The following is a 19,411-nucleotide window of genomic DNA, read 5'->3' on the forward strand; positions in this document are numbered from 1 at the left end:
GTCCAGTTGTTCCAAAACTATTTGTTGAAAAGATTATCTTTTCTCCATTTTTTTTCCCTTTGTCAAAGATCAGTTGACCATATTTATGTAGGTCTATTCCTGGCTCTCTCTTCTCTTCAAAGGATCTATTGGTCTATTATTTAAATAATACCACACTTATTAACCTTTGTTAAGCATTATTTAAAATCCTAAATATTTAGATATTTGACATATATATCTTCATTTGCATGTACTCTATCCAAGGCACAACAAATGTTGAGGCAGGTCATCCACACTTTCATTGAAAGATATCTAAAATAAAATTTAAAAGAATCGATGGTTTATTTATTTCCTACCTAAAGTAACATCTTTTTATGTGATTTCCTCATCTGTTGGTTTGTCGCTGATCCATAAACTCCTCTTACCTAAACAATAGAGTGCTGATTTTATATATGACATTTAATAGGCTCATATAAATTGAAGCAAACTTATGGAAACTAAAATTACCTAATATAGTTAATGACATCCAAAAATTGTTTGAAATTGAAATTATTCTGTACACAATTGCTTAAATCAAACCAAAGGAAAAACATGAATGCTTATATTGATGCAAAACAGCATTTTAACAGTAATTTTGAAATAAATTCAAAGAGAAAAGATAAACTGAAGAAGTTTCCTGAATATGGTAAAGGTTTATGTGAAAAATAAACTACAACACTCATACTAAAAGCTAAGCTAATAAATGAATTTATATTAGTCATAATTAAGGAAGGTATTTTATGATAAATACTATTTTAAAAGATTTCTTGAAGTGCTAGCTCCTTCAATAAAATCTGAAAATAAAATTAGTAAGTCTTGAAAAATGATGTAAAATTATTTTAATTATAGCTATTCTGTAAGGTACAAAAGAAATATAAGAATTAAATTATGATTGAAAATTGAAGGTGCAAAAATTGAAGTACAAAAATAGTTTTTCATCAACAATAACTAATCTTGCTTAAGTAATATACAATTTATACAACATGACAAAATTTCAATTCTTATCAGTTGGGTTTTGGGTAATGTCATTTTTAGGTAAAAATATCTTAATACTAGTATGGTGAGAGTTTTTTTTTTAAATTATGAATACACATTCATTATATCAAATATTTTCTGCATCTATGTAGATGATATTAATAAACTGTAATATTTTTATAATTGAAGAATTACTTTAAGAGATGTTCCATTATTAGAAATTTCTTTGATTCCTTGGGAAAACTCAGTTTATAATATGTTTTATACTTATAGTAATTGCATTAACAATAGCAGTTTTTAATATTTCTTTCTTGTGTCGCACTATTATACTGGCTTCAATGAGTAAGTTGGGAATGTTTTCTCTTTTTCTAGTCTTTGGAAGAGATTAACAATAAGATCATAAGTTATTTTTTCTTTTATTTTTAATAGAACTGTTTTATAGAAAAAATTAGAACTTTATTTTTTGTTTTGTTTTCTTTTGTTTTACATTAATTGGTCTATTCAGGCTTTTTCTACTTGGGTCAGTTTTGGACAGTTATGTTTTTAAAAAATTTATTGGAGTGACATTGGTTAATTCAATAATATGTCATATGTATATTGCATTGTGTATTCACCCAAAGTTAAATTTCCTTTCATTGTATTATTTTAGCAAGTTGTTAAATTCCTCTTTATTTAAAAATTTATTTTTAAACGTTTTTATATTATTATCCTGTTAATCTCTTCTGTAGCTGTAACTGTTTTTTATATTCCTAATATTGCCTACATCTTAATCTTCTCTTAAAAAATTTTGCTAGAGGTTTGAGTTTTGTGTTATTTTTATATTTTACTTTATATTTAAAAAAATTAATATTCAGAGGAGGGCTCAAATGATAATTATATAACAATTTTTACAAACTGGATGCACCTAGATAATACACCCAAATTAAGAAATAGAATATTCCCTAGACTCTAGAGACCCCTTATTAAGTAGCCATTTCTGACCAACTGCCACCCCAATGATGCTCTATCTAGACTACTAAAAACATAGTTTTTTCCATTTTGGTATTATCTATAAATTCCTGACTTCTAGTGGTGAACATTCATATTAAGTCTGTGAAACACAACCATATTATTGTATATCATTTGAGATCATTTATCCCCGTTTTTGTGTAGTATTCTACTGTGTGAGCATAATAGAAATTATACATCCATTCTATACTTAATGACTTTGGGGTGGTATCTAGATTGGGGCATTACAATATGAGCATCAGGAACATGTATATGAAATTTTTCTTTTAAGCATGTTAGTTCTATTTCTAGCAGTGGAATTTATGGGGCATAGGGTATGCATATATTCAGTTTTAGTAGATACTGACAGTTGTCTAAAATGTTTGCAAAATTAAGTACCCCACTATCACCACCACCAATAGTATGTAAAAGTTCTTTTAACTTGAGTGCTTTTCAGAAATAGATCTTCTCCATCATTTTTCAATTTAACCATTCTTGTGAGTGTGTGGTATTATGTCACTGTGATTTTAATTAACTACATTTATCTGATGGTTAATATATATTTACCATTGAGTTTTTAAGTTATGAACTTACTTTGTTTCTTGGATAGTTACTCATGAAACCTTTCCTTTTAACTGTTACCAATTACTTTACCCCTTAATTTCCTAGTATGTAAAATAAGTAGATCAAACAGAAAGACCTCTAAGTTACACCCAATTTTAAACATCTTGTGCCAAAACAGTGTTACTAATCAAATTGTAGATACTGTATATGTAGAATTAATGAGATATTTAGCACTTGTTTTAGAAAAAGAATCTATTCATAATTGACTTCAGTGGATTGCTTTTAATTTTAAGAATTTTAAAGGCGAAATATTTATCATTTAGATAGAAAAAAAAATAGGGAGTCATACGTTTGAGGACTGTTTAAGTCCACATTGAAGTCCAAGAGACAATATACTTAATTGACTTTTCCCAATTCTGTTTTTACATATAGTATCAGATATATTTTTTTACTTATCAATGTGTAGTAGCCTCCCTCCCTTATCCACATGGAATGTCTGAAATTGCAGATAGTACCAAACCCTACATACAGTATATTTTTTCCTATACATACATGCCTTTTCAGTTAAAGGAAGGACTTTATAGCTTCTCTTTGGCATATCCTAATCGCCAGCATCACTACTCTTGAACTTTGGGACCTTATTTAGTAATATGAGAGATACTTGAACACAAGAACTGTAATACTACAATAGTCAACTTGATACTTAAGAGAGCTACTAAGTGATTAATGGGCAGGCAACATATACAACATGGATATGCTGGTCAAAGTGATGATTCACGTTCAGTGTGGGATGAAATGGGTCTGCACAAGATTTCATCACAATTTAAAGTTTATAAATTGTTTATTTCTGGTATTTTTTATTTAATTAAAATATTTAATATTTTCAGATCCTAGTCGATCATAACTGAGACCACAGAAACCAAAACTTCAGATAATGGGGGCCTACTGTACTTGATGAATTTAAAAGGATATCGTTTTATGTAAAAAGATATAAAATAGGTGATTAATGGCACAAGAAAAAAAGTGTGAAATAGAGTTCTTAGATATGAAGTAATGCAAAACTGAGAATTTAAAATGATACAGGGGACAAATATAGTAAAAAGACTGATTAAAAAATAATTTCAAGAGAAGTACGGTTCATATCAATATGAAGCCAAATTATAGATGTGCAGTAAAGGATTAACTCGGCAGGGCTGGGTTATACAAACCCTATAAATTTTCAAGAAAAAGATCTGAACTTGACAGAGCTCCAAGCCTTAAAATATTCTGCAGTATAGTAGTGTTTGTGTATGTCTGAGAACTTGGGCCAAACTAGATAGTTTATGCTAATAATGTGATTAATGGTGAATACCTTCTTTTTGTATATTCAAGCCTTCGTGCAAATTTGTGTCAACTTGACCCCTTGCACTCTCAGTAAAGCTTATTGGCTTGACTATCCAGGAGAATGACCTGGTGTTCTTCCTTGGTTAGCAACACTTCACACATTGTTACATATTGTTGCTGGGAAAAATAAACACTGTCTCTCTGACTCTCTTAAGTTTGCTTTTCATTGCTCCTCAACTATGTCCATATGCTTTTTCCCTTTGCTGATTTTAATCTGTATTATTTTTTTGCTGTAATAAACTGCGAGTATAACTGTGAGTATAACAGTTTATCCGATTCCTGTGAGTACTAGCAAATCATCAAACTTAAGATGGTCTTGAGGACCCCCAGCACTATACATGTATAACTATTATACTACTTCAGTAACCTAACATTTTGTCCATCTGACAAAAAGATCCACAAATTGAAATATTTTAAAATACCGAATGTGATACACGATACGGATGAATAAATACATGAAAATTTGTCAGTTTTTATGCATAGTAAAATTATATTGCATGCTACAACTAAGCAGCAATATATGTTCTTTAGAGTTGGTTTGTAATAATTTAAAATCATATAACTTAATGGCCATATGCAAATGAAGTTAAAAACACAGTACAGTTGCTCTAATACCTGTTGTTTTGAGACCTATAGTATCACCTTGTTTGCTACCAACACCTCTCTATGATTGCAACATGACTCTAGGGTTCTAGAAAGCAGATTCTGAATATGAGTCATTTAAGTTAAAGCATAAAAACATAGAATCAATAGTTTGATTTCATAGTTGCTGTGACAAGGGGCAAGTGATGCATAAAAATCAATGTGAGACCTAAAATGAGGGTGATAGTGTCCAAAGTTTGAGAAATTTTATAAGGCTCAAAAGTTGTTTACATACATCACAATAAGTAATAGATGTTAGTTAACAATAAAATAAACATATTTTCATTTTACTTTGCATTCATTAAGTTTTGAATGATTGTTACAGTTTTAGGACTTAAATACTTAATGTTATTTAGACGTAACCACTCAATAAACAAACTATTTTGTCTTTATTTTGGCCTAAGAGTGCTGTGGAATAAAACAAAACATTAAAACTGTGGGGAAAGCTTCAGAATACCTTATTAATGGAATTTTAATAACATAGAATCCAAGCTTTCCTCAGATTTATTGAATCAGAATCCATATTTCATAGAGACAGCCAGAAATTTAACAAGCAACTTAACTATTCTGATAGTTTATATCTACATTTTCAGAATTACTCTTTGTTACTTCTTGTGATTGTTCTTTGCTTCATGATTGATTGCAGATCTCAAGAAATTCAGCTTAATGATATTGTTCATATTTATTATGGTCAACTAACAAGGTATTTTATATTGATGTTATTGTTATTTTTTATTATGTTTATATGAGCATTTTTGCAGTAGCCAACAAGTTTCAAAAAAATTATAATCTTAAGACCTCCCATTGGAACTAATTACCTCTTAAAATGTTTATCATGAAAACTCTAATTATTTCTTTATACATGCACTCTGGGTTAAATTTTAATGAGATTATTTATTTAGTTCTTTTGACAATAGGATTTCACATTTGCATGTGCCTTTGATGGTAAGTATTAATGAGCTAGTATAAAATAGTTCTGTTTAAAGAACTTCCACATGATTCTTTGATCTGTGGAAGTATTACAACTTTGTCACTCATTAGCTTACAGATATTGAGAGTACAGTGCAACATTAACGCTTACAGAAAGACTTATCACTGATCTGACTGTGGAGAAAGAAAAAGATTGTAAGGGTATTGAGTGAAAGTTAGCTATACAGATTAACCATTATGAGATATGCTGTGAGAAAAGGTTAGGTAATAAAATCATTTGTAAAAAGCAAACACATGTTTTTATGATCCATAATTCACATTTTCTTATCAAATGCTTCGAGTACTTCTGTAGTAAATAAACAAATTGAACATTATTAAATTCAGTATTGACTACCAAACCTTTATGTTTTTCATCATAACACCCATTAGTAGTCCAAATAATTAGTGTTCCTAGCAAAATACTTTCAGGAGTATTGTATAAGAAATGCAGTATAGTATTAAACAATATTCAATGAGTTCTTATTAAATGTATATGGCTTCAAGAGAAAAAGAGAGAGAGAGAATGAGAGAATATGGCTTTGGTGAGGTAGAGATATAAGGAGATAGAGAATATTCCAGCTTTGGAAATATCTTTAGAGATACTACTTATTTATTTACAAATCTTTCCCCATGAGAATTAAAAGCTTTATGAAAGTAAAAAACAGTATTTGGTTTCACTTCAGGTGTTGCCCCAGATAATGAAAATGTTTTCTAGAATATTGCAGGTGTTAAAAACAAAACAAAACAAAACACAAATAAATAACTCATTAAATAGAATGAACATTAAAACATTTAGTCCAGTCGAGCATAGATTGAAAAAGTTTAGCACACAAAGAAAGAGTACATAGCAGAAATCAACTCATGATTTATTGTCTAATGTTACAGGCTGAATGGTTTGTCTCCCTAAAATTTATATGTTGAAGCCCCAATCCCCATTGTGGCTGTGTTTGGTAATGGGTCTCTAAAGAAGTAATTATGTTTAAATGAGGGCATGAGGTTGGAGCCCTGATCCAATAAGATTAATTTCCTTTAAGAAGAGACACAAGAGAGCTGACTCTATCTCTGGTGGACATGTGCCATGGAAATATGTTAAGATATACTGAGAAGGTGACTACATACAAATAGTGAAGAAAGCTCTTACAAGAAACCAAATTTGCCCTTGATCATAGGCCTCCAGAACTGTGAAATACTTTTGTGTTGTTTAATTTCCCAGTCAGTGGTATTTTGTTGTGGCAGCCCCAACAGAGTAAGACACCATATTTTTAAAATTTGGTATACTATATTGAATGGGGAACTGTTTAAAGTTTTTAAGCAAGAGTATTGGGAAATTTGGCTGCATTGTGGAAGATATTGGTAGGCAACTGTGGAGAAATAGCCATGAGAAAGTTTAGATATATTTAAATATGTAGATTGACAGAATTTTATATCAATTTCATAATAGAATGAATGATTAATGTGTCAGATTTGTTGATCAAGCAATGACAGAAACACTCAAATTTGGATGGCTGGAGAAAGCTAAAGGGCTGTGCTGGTCATGATGAGTGTGATGATGTGAGGTATCCAATAATGACACCCAAGAAACAGTCCAGCATATGCCTGAGACTCAGAAGGAAGAGTGAACTAGAGATACAAGATTGCTCTTCATTGAGATTTATGCATGAATTCAAGCCATGGAGAGATTTTGTAGAAATAGGGAAGAGAACCTAGAAGAGAGGCCTAAGGAAGAAAACAATTTAAAGCAGCAGTCTCTAACCTTTTTGGCACCAGGGACCACTGGTACTCTAATGAGACTCAAATGCCTGATGATCTGAGATGGAGCCGAGGCAGCACTGCTAGCCCTGGAGAGCAGCTCCAAATACAGGTGAAGCTCCACTCGGTTTCCCTCTGCTTACATTCTGCCATGCAGCCCAGTTCCTAATAGGACACAGACTGATACCAGTCTGCAGCCCAGGGGTTGGGGACCCTTGATTTAAGAGATTAGCAGAGGACAAAGAGATTGCAATGAAATATCTCCAATAGTAGCGTGGAAAGATATAGCAAGATTTTGAGGAAAAATTAGTGGAAGGGAATTTTAAAAAATGGTAATATGATAAATTATTTCAAATTGGACACTGTATATTTTTTTCAAAATAAGAAGAAAGCTATTTCCTCCTTGTGAAGCTTTTAGAAAGAGCAAGATGTGAGTATAGATAGCCAAAAGTATAAATTTCTAATTACAAGATAAGTTCTGGGATGTAATGTATAATATGATGACTATATCAAGATGGTTTTGTATGTTTGAAAGCTAATAAGAGAATAAATCTTAAAAGTTCAGAAGGAGGAAAAAAACAAATTTTATAACTATGTGAGATGAACGTTAACCAAACTTATCGTACTAATCATTGTGTAATATATACATATATTAAATTATTGTATTGCCCACCTTAAACTTCCGCAATGTTACATGTTAATTATTTCTCAATGACACTGCAAAAAAGAAGTGATTCAAATATTCAAATACTTTTTCCACATACCAAAAATTAATTTTAAGAACAAAGAAAATAAAACTATAAGTAGTCCGCTTAGTTCCTTATATGTAGAAATCCTTCTAATATGAAATATTACTTTTCAGGGTCCATTTATTATTCAATATCTTCTTAACTTACATAGACCCTCTTGCTAAGCATAGTTTTATGGGCCCTCAAGAGTCACTTATTTGCAAAGAATCTCTAATGTATATTATATAAAACATTGTCAATTATTTGACAACAGAATATTTTCCTAATGCAAAAATATACTGACACAAGAAATAGTTTATTTTTTAAAGAAATATTAGAGTGGGAAAGAAAATAAATTAAAATGAATGGTGAATAAAGGCTTGAACCTAAGGCACCTGGTCACATAATTAAACTAATTAAGAAAGAAAAATGAAAGGCTTTATAGCATCGGTATAGCAATTTGAGTATTATATTTTAAATTTGTGATAATTTGAATGTATTTGATTTTTATAGCTAAATTTTATAGACTCATTTTAAAGTATTCTATGAAATTCAAATGTATCTTAAGTTCCATCACCAAGATGATAACAGAAAAATATGGAGAAAAGTTATTTTACTCCTATTTCAGCTTATAGATGAGATTCTTCATTGTCACATATTTCTGAAGATAAAATACAAAATATTAATAAAGGCAATAAATAACATTTTCCATATAGACTGTATAGTAAAGAAAAGGAGTTTTAATGGAACAAAAGAATATTGAGTAAAAGGGAAGAAAAGTTACTGAGCAGTAATGTTTTTAAGCATCGCAATTATTTAACTAGAGTCAACCTATTTGGAGGTGTTTTTAAAACAGGTATCCATTTTCAAAATGAGTTACAATCTATTTAAAGGTGATTTTTTTTGGATTAGATAAATCATATAATTTACGATATTTTGTATAACAAGATTTGCATTCATTATGTATTACTCAAAATAGAAAAAAATAACTTATTTTTTAAAAATGATGAGATTTCTGCATTTGTTAACTTTAATAAATATTCTCCCAAATTTATTTTGCTATTCTCACAATTGAACAGAAATTTTGGATACCTGCATTCCCTAACTCAGCAGGAATCACAGGAAAATCTGCTTGAAACAAGCATCGTGTGGATTTTGTTTTGTTTTGTTTTACATGGTGGACTATACTTGGGACAAATAAGAAGCTTAGTAATGCAATTTCTCAGACATTTGTATTTAGGAGAATGGCAATTGTTTCCTTTGGAAGAATTAATAATTTCTAAAACTATTGATCTAATTGATCAAATGTGAAAATTGTTTCTAATGGAAGAATTGTGTTTTGAGGCCTAAAGTTTTTAAAGTTTTGAGAGTTTCTTTTAAAAACAGGATACAAGATTATAAATAATAAATTAGATGGTTTCTTTTAACATCTTTATATTGAGAAATGAAATGACAATAAAGTAACATTGCTTATTAATACCACAAACATCATAAAATTCAGAAATAAATATTAATCTCCTGACATATCCATAATTGTTCCCATATTTTTGGCTTGAATCTTCAGATTTCCTCATCTAACCATGACTGTGTAACAATTTTCTAAAGAGGAAATACAAAGGTAATTCGGTGTTTCCTCTAATGTAGTTTATCAAAATTTTATTATTTTTGAGATTTGACTCAACACATGAATCTGCTTATTGTAGCACCTCTACACATATAGGATACACAAACTAGAAATTCTCTTTTGCATGATTGTCATCAGAAAAAGTAAAAGGAAAAAATATTGTGCATGCATAATTATAGTTAATTACATATACTGCATTATTAAGAATATTCCCGATAGGAAAAGTTGACTGGGCATTAAATTTAAGTCTCTACTTTTGATTTTGCTCATTGTTTGGGAGGATTTTCATAACTATCTTCTTATTCTGTTCATAGTAGACTTTCTCTTCTGCTACATCCATATAGCCAGTGTGAGGCACCATGGGCAAATTATATCATGATATGCTCTCAGCCCCTGCACCTCTGTGTTTTGATGCTAGGGAAATTGGCATAGCGGAGCTCATCTCTACCAGATGGCTGCTTTATTCTAACTATACATAGAAGTCACCGCATTCACATCTTCTACGCCTTAACTAAATGTAACACAAATTCAACTTCTCCTTTCCTGGATCCCGCAAATGCTCACAACCATTCCAGCAAAATGACTGTTTATAAAGTATAAAGTTTTTACTCAATTGTAGTTAAAATAGCACCCTTGCAAATTTTTAAAAAAATATATGATTACATGAACACATACTAGAACTTCTCCTAAAGCCCAGGAAGGGGACCCTGATAGTGAGTAGCTCTGAAAGTTAAGCTTCATTAGCTTCACATTAATCTATCTCTGGGTTTCTATTCTTAATCACACATTTATGACTACTAAAAGCAGCTTCTCAGCAATAAAAATAATACATGATATATTTCATTGACTGGCAAGGCGATTAATTATTATATGCTGAAATCTGGGTTATTATTCATGAGGAAATAATTGTTATGATTATCTTTAGAACTGATATGCATTTAAATGAAACATTTTTAAAGAAATGTTTTTATTGTCTTAATTCTGTAAAATTTTCAAATCTCATATTTCTTATGGAAATCAGTTCTTATAATACATGAGTTCTTAACAAATTATTTTAGTGATGACTAATGTCAAAGATGATATTTGCACTTTATAATTTCATTTATTAATAATGTTCTCTTTCCCTAAGACAAAATTATTGTGAAATATTAAAAGTATCATAAAATCTAAGTAAAAATATCTATTAGTTTTATTATAAAATGGGAAATATTAGCTTTCATGTTATAAAGATGGCTTTATTTTACATGAATTGATTAAGACTCAACTGATTGTAACAGAAAAAATATGTTTAAAAAGAGAAATTGTTTTGCTTGAAAATACAATCCATGACAATTTCAATGCTGCATAACCTATTTGTCTATTACCACTTTCATGCACTTATTTTTATAAATAAGTAATAGGAAATGAATCCATACAAGTTAAAAAGGACTTTTGATAGCACTAACATGTAAATGGATTTTTATAATTAACACCTTTTAGCTGTAGCAAACCAAAATAAATCCTAAGTGACCTGACAAATATTTTCACTTCAGCATTGAATTCAGTGAAGTTTTCTCTTCTGACAGCTTTTAGTTTGGGCTTACTCGTTCACTTATTTCTATGTCATAGTAATATTGAGAGCCATTTTCAGAAATTAGATTTACATTGTCCAAAGAAAACATTCCAAACAAATACAAGAAGCCTTCCCAGGGAATCTGATGGGCTCCTAATAACTAGTCATGTAAAAGTAGACACTATTAAACCAAAACTCACTTCTATTGAAGATTTCTCCTTGAATCTCTAATGACTTTCTCCTTGTAATTTAGAGCTTCAAAATATGTCTGAAAAAGAAACAAAATATATTACAGAATACTTTTGAAATTCTACAGCAATGTACAGACTCTCCCCACAGTGAAGATTGTGGCATTTAGACATGATTTCTCTAATGTAACTATTCCTAATATATTCCAAAGATATGCAGTTATATCTAAACAATATATAAATCTAAAGTAGTCCACATTAGGCATTAAAATTGATTATCACCAGTTCTTAAAATGTATAGGAAAGCTGTTGATGTGAAACGTATAGCTTTCAAATTATCTTTAAAAATTTACTCTCCTATGAAGCTAAAGTGGGTCTTATTTTAGAAAACTCTTCCTCTAAAAGAAGTTGACACCAATGTCTTAATTTTATAAAATATTCATGGCTGTATCAAATAAGAATATTACTATGTTTGGTCAAAGAGCATCATAAACAATACAAATCAAGTCAGTAAATTTTTAACATTAGAACAACTTATACACAACAAAAAAATGTAGAGTGGTGTATGAAAAAGTATTTCTTTATAAAGTTATTAGACCATATTAACGCTATATTTTGAGTAATTTTTGGATCAAAAAGTATCATAAAGTAAATATACATTAAAATATTATATAGTAAGCATGTGAAAATGGGAAGGCTTAAATATATGCATGATTATATGATGAATCAGTGAGTCAGTAATGTATTTCTTAGAATTTTTGAATGAAGCACGTAAATCTATTGCCCAAGAATCTGCTTCAGTAATGATGAACATATAGGACAATCTGAGGTTAAGTGAAAATGTCCAGGGTGAGCAGCCAGGGTGAGTAGCATTACAAAAACAGGTAGTTCAGATTCTGGAATTTGGTGGAATCTACCTCTGATTATGGCAGTGGACATAATATGGAAATATTCTGCCCAAATTCAGAGGTTGCATATTCCAATGTCTTTAATAGCCAGGAGAGTAGTATATATATTAGAAGCCAAGTGTTTAAAAACAAGAAATTGTGGGCAGTGTGTTGAAGTAGAAAGAACCTATTCCAACTAAAAACACTTGAATATATTCTTTTAGACATTGTGCTGTCCAATCAAGACATCTGTAGGCTAAAGGTGGACCACAGGCCTTGAGCTTGTTATCCCCTGCTATGATGACTTATTTAAGCATGGAAGAAGTAAAAGTGTTTGTTTTCCATTGGTTACCTCCTAAAGGCTAAGGACCATGTCATAATCATTTAAAAGGAGACTAATATTTTTAAGACCTAATTTGAACATGATAAAATATACATATTTTAAGTGTTCAGTGGGTTTAACAGATATGTAAAGCCAAGTAAGGTATGTAATATTTCATCATCCTTAAAAAGTAAATTTACCCATGCTATGTTTAGTACATCAGTACTATCAACACCTGGCCTTTTTAGTCTTGCCTTTCTATTATTTTTTATAAATGAAATAATCCAGTTTGTACTTTTTTGTGTTTGCCTTCTTTTGTTAATCATTTTGTTTTTGAGAAAGTGTCAAGTATATCAGTCATTTGTTGTATTTTATGGCTACATATTATGCCATTAAAGAAGCATAACACAGTTTGTTCTCTCTTCTATTGATGGACCCTTAACCTGTTTCTGAATATGGCCTATTGTGAAAAAAGTTGCTATAATCATTCATATACAAGATTTTTTGTACATGTTTCATTTTTCTTGGTTGAATACTTATGAATATAGTTGCCTCATATCTTAAAGGAAAACTTAAGAAACTGCCAACTGTTTCTCAAAATGGTTACACTATTTAGCAGTGCATTAGAGTTCACATTATATCACATCCTCAACAATACTTGGTATTGTCTGTACTTCATCAAAATTTTTGCTATTTTAGTTAATGTCTATAAGGTTCTCATTGTGGTTTGTTTAGATTTCACTGATAGGTAATGCTATTGAACATCTTTTCTTCTAATAGCCATTTTTATTTCCCTTTTGTGAAATGTCTTTCCAATTTTGGGACCATTTTTATTTGGTGTTTATATTCTTGAATAAGAATTCTTTAATTATTTGTGTTTGCATATTGTGGACAGATTTTATAATTTTTAATGTGCATTGCCTATATTTTGTGAAATTCATTCCTGAGCATTTCATGTTTTTTAATTTTATTTATTTTTTTCTTTTAGAATTGTTATCATTTGTTGCTATTATGTGTAAATAAGATTAATTTTTATATTTTCACCTGGTAATCTGCATTTTTCTAAATTAATTTATTACTTCTAACAGTGTTCTTATAGACTCCTTAGGATTTTTTATTAGCATAAACTTTGTGACTAGACAGTTTTATATATTCCTCAGTGCTTTGTGACTTTTTCTTTTTCCTTTTTTGCTCTATTGCAATGGCTAGTAAATTGCAATATCCAGTAAAATGTTAAGCAGAAATAGTGAGATCAGACATTATCACCTTTATTCCTAAGAGAAAGTTCCAGTCTTTTATTATTATACCTGATATCACACATACATTTTTTTTACAGTGACTTTCAGTAGGTTAAGGAGGATCCCTTTTCTTCCCAGTTTGAATTTTGTCTAATGTCTTTTTTGCATCTATTGAAATAGTATGCAATTTTTTTCCTTTTTAATGTAATGATTTACATTCACATGTTCAAGGAACCATTTATAGGATAAATTCTTCTTGGTTATAATATTATTTTTATAGATATGCTAGATATAATATGCTAATGTTTTGGATCATTTTTACTGTGTTATAATTTATGTACATATTTACTAATATTTTTGTTAAGTATTTTTGTGTGTCTGTGTTCATGAGAGAGAGCAATCTTTAGTTTTCTGCTAATTTTTTTTCATATTTTTATATTAAGGTAATAGTAGCTTTATATATTGAGTTTGGAAGTATTATTACCTCCTACTTCTCTGCTTTTCTGAAAAAGATTGTGGTAACACTGACATTATGTCTTCCTTAAAGGTGCTGTGGAATTCACCTTGGAAGCCTCTTAAATCTGAAATACTCAGGTAAGAAGCCTTTCAATTAAAATACAATTTATTTGATATTGTTATTTATATAGATTATTTAGATTTTTGATCTCTTCCCATGGCTGTTCTGTAGCTTGTGTCTTTTAAGTAATGTGTCAGTTTTATCTGTTATTGAATATTTTGGCATAAAATTGTTCTTAATTTTACCCATCTTTAGAATCAAAAGTGATACCCCATCTTCCATTATATCCTGACTTTTTTCTTTTTTGCGATAATTTTAGAAGTTTATTCTATTATTTTTTAAAGAAGAGTTTTGTTTTTATTACTTTTTCTTTATTACTTACCCACTTACTACTTTTTTTTACCCTTATCTTTACTATTCTGTTGAATTTGGTAATTTCGTAGCTGTAAAATAATTAGATCATTAATTTTAAATATATTTTTTCTTTACCTAATGAATTCCTTTAAATTTAAATATTGCCATTTAAACAGTGCTTTAAATGAATCTCTCACATTTGACATGCATTTTTATTTTAAATGAATTAAAAATGTTTTGTAGTTTCCCTTTTAATTTTGTTTTCACCCATAGGTCATTGAAATTTGTGCTGTTTAATTTAAAAATGTTTGGAGACATTTCTAGCTATCACTTGTTATTATCTCTTATTTAACATCTTAGCGGTCAGAGAAATTTTTCTTTATAATTTTTAACCATTTTAAATTTTGATACTGGTTTATTTCTACTCTCCTAATGGTAGTCTATCTTGGTGAAAGTTTGGTGTGTTATATTTTTTCCCCTCTAGCTTTACTGAGATATAATTTACCTACAACATTGTACAAGTTTATGTGTTTTTGAAAAAACCTATTTGACTATTGTTGGGATAGTACTCTATAAATAATTTATAGAAATAATGCTGGAAGTTTTGATAAATGTGATTATGTATAAATTATAAATTTTTCTGTGATCACAAAGTCAAAAGAAAAGGCAATTTTGAGACTTCATTTGTACAATGACAGTTTTCTTCCCTTTCAACAAACTTTCATAAATTTGGGTGTTTATTTAATATAGGACAACCAGTTTATGATTTCCATTCTTTTTTATCAAGATAAAAATATATATAACATTATATTAATTTCATATAATCTTGTTAGTCTTTGGCTAGAGGCATTTATAATATCACTGCTTTCCCATTTGCACCAACCTATAGTCACCATTTGTATGCATATATTACAATAGAGCATCTTTCAGTCTTGCTATAGCACTCCTGAGTATGGAGCTGCTTGTGTCTCTATTATTATAGGCCCTGAAGACACATTTATTGGAGTTCTCATTTTAGTAGTGATTGTTGTAGCAAAGAGTAAGAAGCGACCTACTGTAGATAACATGAATAACTAAATTGTAATATATGCATACAAATGGTGACTATAGGTTGGTGCAAATGGGAAAGCAGTGATATTATCAATGCCCCCAGCCAAAGACTGACAAGAACGTACCTATACTTAAATAATTTAAGTTTATTGCACTTTGCAACAAGGAAAAACAAATATCATAGAGAACTATGGGGCATTGTAGTAAGAGGATGTTGAATAAATTTATAGCATTTGTGCACTTGTTAGGTGATTTCGGAGAGTGCTCAATTTTGAATTGGAAGCTGTCAGGAAAGCAGGTGACAATTTACCATTGGCTATCTTAATAAATTGAATCTGTAAGATAAAAAGAATTAATCAAAGCTAAAGTTGTAAAAGAGCAGCAGCCACTTATTTTTAAAAAATAGGAAAATGTATGTTCATTTCTGTAGTTTGAGTGACAATGTTTTAGTCTGTGTTCAGAAATAATTCTGAGGTAATCTTGTTTTTGTCCTGATCTATCAGAGTCATGGAGTACCTTACTGGAAACACAAAACAGTTTAGATTCAGCATAGGAAGAGCAAATCCTAGATGGGAATATAAGGTCGGTCCCAGAAGTCAGAAGCTACTATTCTTTTTCTCAGTGTGAGAGATGGAAAAGAAAGAGAAAAACAAGAAAAATTTAAAAACAGCATGACAAAGAGTGTGCTTGTTCTGGCTGATGATGTAATGTGCCAGGAACCAAAGAATCTGATTAAAATTTTATGCACTTCAGGCCCACCTTCTCTCCGTGCACATAATATTTTTTTAAAAGAAATTGAAATTAGAGTATATGAAACTGAATAACATAATTAACTGTTAAATAAAAAATATATGTCGTCCTTACGATCTGGGTCTCAGAAGGAAAAGAACAGTTTTATACAAAAATCTTACATTTCCTTCAAGTCTGATCAATTTCAACATTACTTTTGGTAATTATCATTGCTGAAGAAAGACCTGTTGTCAATGTGATTTGTTTTTTACTATAGGCACCCTATTTTACTCTCACATAGCAATTTTTATAATTGTCTCTTCCTTTTAGTATAAAATATTACACTAATAAATTAAGCAGCCTTACATTTCTCCATAAACTTGCTAGGTGACTGACTGTGACATTCTAAGGATCATCATTCTTAATTTGTCAAGGAATAACTCAGTGGGTCATTTTAATCTGGAAACATATATCCTCCATTTCTGTGATTTTTTTTTTATATCATTTAATTGTTTTCTCTTTTTAGTTTTTATTTCCCCCTTTGTAATTTCTGCTAGTCAGTCATTGAGTTATCTAAATTGATTTATTAGATTTTCTTAATTACTTCCTTATTTTTCTGCATGTTTTTAGTTTTAGTAAGCATTTATTTATATTTTGTTTTTTTCTTCCTGTTTTATTGATGAACTCTCTTCTCTTGCTCTAAGATTACTATTTAAACGTAGGTCTGTGAGGTGCTATTTTCTGTAAAAAGGTTGGTTTGTGTTCTCTTATTTATAATTGCTTCTTTCCTGATACATATTTTTATTTGCTTACTTTATTTTCTGTTTTTTATTGGTGTGTTTCTCAAATATGTGATAATCCTTGATTGTTCATTTCTGTTTAATTAAGAAATGAAAAGGCCAGTGGGGGCTCTTAGTTTGGGCATGTTTTCCTAACAAATGGACAGTAGATTAAAGTGATCAAGTATTGAGATTATAGAGATTATTCAATCCCTAGCATGTAACACTATTTTATCTTCCTCCACTCCTCATTTTTAATTATTATTATTTTTTTATTTTTTGCTTAGCAACTACCAGAAGTTCTGTCCAAGAGGCCTTAAGAGGTAAGAAATGTTGATTTTTCTCATAAATATTTAAACATATTACATTCTTATTAAACTCTATTATCATGTCCAATCATTGTACAAACTAGCACTTCTAATCCCTAAATTTCTCAGGAATTCTTTTTGGCAGATCTTCCTTTATTTTATTATTATTTTTTAATGTCCCCAAAGCAGCATTTATTTACACTGAATTCCAAAACATTTAATTTAGAATACTTCTGGTATTCAAAATCCATTGATTTTTATTTTTAGAAAGTTGGAACATTTTTTGGTCTTTGCTTTCTTATCACCTCTTCTTTTCCCAAGGTTTATCAAAGATTACCAATTCTATAATTTTTATTATCTAAATCCGTCAGTAGAATATTCGGACCAAGAGATTTTAAGCTAAATTTAATTTGTTTAGATTATCTTTATGATTCATCTATCAGTGGGTTACTTATAGGTTTTATTATTATTACTGTTCAGTTAGTACTTTTTAGATTAAAAAAAGAGAAAGCAGGTCTCCGCTATCCATCACACATACACTATGATCTTTTCCTTCATTTATGTCTCTCTTCATTTATAATAGTAATATATTTGCAAGCTTGATTTATTTGAGTCTTTAGCCTTTTCATACCATTTCTGCATTGTACCCACTTTTATCAGTCTTTTTTTTTTCTTCGGTAATCAAGTTTCCTATTTTTCTATTATAGAAGATTGTTTAAAGTCTGAAATGATGAGTTCTTTATGCAAATCAGTCAATTTCTCCAGGTAGTCCCTCTTTTCCTCATGAAGGTCATTTGAGATAATGCAGTCAGAATTGCTTATTGGAGACATTTTTAGCTCTTGATTCATACTTTAGAATGTAATCTGAGAATTACTATAATTGTACAGATTTCTCTTCACCTTTATGGAAAAGGGTATAACAGTATAATGAAATGTTATAGATTTTTGCTTGTTTCAAAAGGAATTTGATATAAATCTCAACTCTACCACTTCCTACAAGTTTACTTCTTTGAGCTTAAATTTCCTCTTCTATAAAAATTAAGGTGACAGTCTCTGATTCCTAGAGAAATTTCTAGATAAAATATTTATGAATGAAAACATCATATACAACTTCTGTATTACAGGAACTGATAGAAGCCAGTTAGCATTTTACTTCTACAAACTTAAGATATTTTTATCAAAGTAATGCAGGTACAAAGTAAATATGGGGATGAGGAATTATATTAATGAATATAGAAAGTGTGGCCTCTTTGGAGTAAAAACATTTTAAGTAAATCAATTATTGATGAATTACTAAGGAATTAACTATAAATCTGGATATAAATCTGTTCCTAATTGGCAAATGTTATAGCACTGTAACTTGTTCTAATGAGAAACCTCAGTGGGAAGACTTTAATGGCACAATTATTCTCACCAGTAAAATAACAATTAGTTTGTCTGGTATTATACTAGTTGTTATTAACATAGGTTATTGGCAATACTTAAAAGCTAAGTATCGAGTCACTTTAGAAAAAAAATCTTATGTTACAAGAATGTTGTACATATATAGAACTGATGATTTTATTATGCTGAAAAAAGAACACTTAACCTAAAAATTTCTCAAATTTTTTTTTAAATTAACAGACTTTATTTTTGAACAGTTTTATATTTACAGAAAAAAACAAAAATATCGAGAGATTTCATGTACCCTCCTCACTTTCTTACACAAAGATTTCCCTGTTACTCACATCTTGCATTAATGTGGTGTATCTGCTATAAATAATGAACCAATTTGATATATTATTATTGACTAAAGACCATAGTTTACATTAAGGTTCACTCTTTGTATTGAATGATTCTATGGGTTTT

General features: G+C 29.7%; 1 long non-coding RNA gene across 1 annotated transcript in view; it reads left to right on the top strand.

Moving 5' to 3' along the window:
* Positions 1-17,571, top strand: part of LOC118600442 — a 90,681-nt gene extending 73,110 nt beyond the window's left edge. The window contains exons 2-3 of the long non-coding RNA XR_004950109.1: positions 14,374-14,420; positions 17,543-17,571. This is a non-coding gene — a long non-coding RNA (uncharacterized LOC118600442). The remainder of the gene's footprint in view (positions 1-14,373; positions 14,421-17,542) is intronic.
* The last annotated feature ends 1,840 nt before the right edge of the window (positions 17,572-19,411 follow it).

The sequence above is a fragment of the Rousettus aegyptiacus genome, unplaced genomic scaffold (genome assembly GCF_014176215.1).
Source record: "Rousettus aegyptiacus isolate mRouAeg1 unplaced genomic scaffold, mRouAeg1.p scaffold_m13_p_3, whole genome shotgun sequence".
Lineage (NCBI taxonomy): Eukaryota > Metazoa > Chordata > Mammalia > Chiroptera > Pteropodidae > Rousettus > Rousettus aegyptiacus.